The 3,119-nt window shown below is 37.7% G+C and overlaps 1 non-coding gene across 1 annotated transcript; it reads right to left on the minus strand.

Annotated features, from left to right (window-relative positions):
- Positions 1–1,732: 1,732 nt before the first annotated feature.
- On the minus strand, positions 1,733–1,839 carry LOC128292539 (small nucleolar RNA R71). The gene has a single exon (XR_008282524.1). It is a non-coding gene; the product is annotated as a small nucleolar RNA R71 (small nucleolar RNA).
- Between the last annotated feature and the right edge of the window lie 1,280 nt (positions 1,840–3,119).

Consider the following 3,119-nt stretch of genomic DNA (forward strand, 5'->3'; position numbering starts at 1 on the left):
AAGTTGCTTACAATAAAGTGATAAAATAAAAGTAGAAAAAATAGATCACCTTCGTTTGTCTCGGAATCCTTCTGATATATTATTGCAAAAATATTTGGTGTACAATCTTTGTGGTCTGTTTCTCTCTATGTATTTTTGATTCTTATGTGCTCCTCTGTATATGTATTTTTTCTTACAGATTTGAGAAAAGGCTTTATAGCCTTGATCTACTGCATATTTTGGAAAGAAATCTTTCGATTTCTTTCCTTACCCTGTTCTAATCTATTTGCTGTAGTTTTGCTTTGATTTTTTTCCTTTTCTTGCAGGTGACCGCGAGGATCTCGGTGATTCAAGGGCTGCTGGCATTGATGGAGGCATGAAGTCCGGTGGTGAGGATTCGTAGAGACGGTGAGGCACTGATGGGACGCTGATAGACCCTGAGACAGTGCCTTGAATGGTAGCCTCGATTTGGGAGCTGGACAGACGCTCCTCGAACTTTCCAGAAGCGGTGACGGCTTAAGGAGAAAGAAGGCAGAAACCCTAGGGTTTCCTGCCTTGGCGTAATGGTTTGGGCCAGTTGGGCCATTTTAGTCCTGGGTCTGTCTAGTTTAAGTTGGGCTATGGGTGTTTTTGGGTACACGGGTAGTCTAGGCTATTGGGCTGTAGCCGGTCTATTTGGTTATAACGGGTCTGAGGTATTTGGTCCTGTGTTTGGGCTCTTGTAAACTGGACTTTATATGGACTGTTAAATAAACAATCATTTATTTATTTATTTATTTATTTCATTTGGTTTTAAGGCCCGGTTAAATTTGGGCTATTACACCTGGGATACAAGTAATATGTTACTAGGAATAAAGGAATCTGAACACATTGAGCGGTCTGGGTTCGTGATATATATATGTGACATCTAAACTCATTGAGTGATCTGAGTTCATGATGTATGAGAGACATGTAATTTGGTTCCGGGTACTGGTCTTGTGTGTCCTACAGGTGGCTAGGTAGTCCTAAGTGGTTCGGATACTTGATAGCTTATGTGAGCAGCCCGTGTAGTTACACCTTGACCGATAGCTTATATAAGCAGAACCATGAATAGCTTCTTTGCGAGCGTTACATGTTATGAGGTAGCTTTGGCTACATATGTATATGTGGCACTTATGTGTAAGTTTTCTGTGTATCCAATAGTATTCTGAGTGTTCAACAGGTAATACAATGGATGAGGTGATGAAAGTCCCAAAGAGGGCAAGTTAAAGAAGGCATGATCATATGATATACTACGGGTAAGTACATGTATGTACGCTAAACGCATGAGCCTTGTCTTGATAAAGGATGAATTGTGATGAGAAAGTATATATATGAACACTTGATAAATAAGTCAACATGCTTGAATGAGGAATAATCTTTATGGTTATGTGATTAAGTCTTTGTATGATGATTGTTTACAATATTGCATATTATTTGGACGTGGACTTTCTAAGCTTTAATGCTTACCCTCCTTTCCTTTCCATCCTTTGCAATTCCGCCAAGCTAGCTCGGGGATCGGAAGCTATCAGAGTATTCGATCACACTATCAAAAGAATATTGGGTATAGTGAATTTGATAGCTTGAGTATGCCCTGAGACTCAAGCTATTTCCTTATTCATGGTGAGATCGTGCCAGAGCTTGGTTGAATGCTTGGCTGTCAGTAACAGTGGCATCTTGGAATGAACTTTTTCAACGGTTTTTATTGCGATACAACCCTTCAAACATGAATGTTAAATTAAGGAATGATATTACATCTTTTCAGCAATATGAGGATGAGACATTGTATGAAGCTTGGGACTGATTCAAGGAATTAATTACAAAATGCCTGATGTATGGTTTCCAACACTAGACGTAGATGGAAATGTTTTATAATGGATTAAATGCACATACAAGAACTGTAGTTGCTGCATCTGCCAATGAGACTTTGCTGGATAAATCATATAATGAGGCATATGAGATTTTGGAAAGTATAGCTAATAATAATTACCAATATCCAACTACAAGAGTGGGTACTGGCAGAAGAGTTGCTAGAGCTATGGAGATTGATGCGATCATTTCATTAACAGGTCAAGTATCCTCTCTAACTAATATGATTAAAACATTGAAGGGACCAGCTGTAGTGCAGGAAATGAAAGCAACAGAATTAACATGTGTTTATTGTGAGGAAGATCATGTTTTTGATGAACGCCCATGGAACCCAACTTCAGTATGTTACATGGTAAATTTAAATCGAAATAATAACAAATATTCCAATACATACAATCCAAGATGGAAAAAACATCCTGATTTCAGTTAGAGTAATCAAGAAGTAGGAAATTCCAGTAAAGTTGTTTGACAAAATGTCACAAGTGCACCACTTTGATACAACCAACCTATGCCACAGCAAAATGTTCAGTAAATTTCATCATCTTCTTCATCTATGGAAGCTCTATTGAAGAATACATGGCCAAGAACGATGTCGTAATATAGAGTCAAGCTGCATCTTTAAGGGCTTTAGAAAACAAGTGGGGCAAATTTTCAGTGCATTAAGCTCAAGATAGTAAGGAGCATTGCCGAGTGATACTGAAAATTCAAGATTTCAAGGAAAGGAGTATTGCAAAGCCATTACACTTAAAAGTAGCACTTAGCTAGCTGGAGTTGTTAATGATTCCGCTGTTGAAGAAGATAGTCCAGATTTCACACATAGGGCAAATTCAGAACTAGTGGTGGAGTAATCAACAATTGAGAAGAGCAAACAAAAAAAAATGTTGAAGCAAAATTAGCTTGTGTTGCCAATAAGAATGCCCTGGCAAAACAACCTCAAAAAGTTGAAGTAAGGCCACTGCCACCTTTTCCTCAGTGATTTCAGAAGTCAGAGGAAGATTTTCAATTTAAAAAATTCTTAGATGTCCTGAAGCAACTTCATATCAACATACCACTGTTGGAAGTATTGGGACAAATGTAACAGCCTGATTTTTTAGCTAAATCGATACAGTGGTTTTGGAACCACAAATTCGAGGTTGGAAAATAGTTTTAATATTATTTTATGTGTTTACAGCATGTAATTATATATGTGTGAAAATTTCGTGAGTTAATTTTATCGTTTAATAGCTCAATTTGAGAAAAAGGACTAAATCGCG

The sequence above is a fragment of the Gossypium arboreum genome, chromosome 4 (genome assembly GCF_025698485.1).
Source record: "Gossypium arboreum isolate Shixiya-1 chromosome 4, ASM2569848v2, whole genome shotgun sequence".
NCBI lineage: Eukaryota > Viridiplantae > Streptophyta > Magnoliopsida > Malvales > Malvaceae > Gossypium > Gossypium arboreum.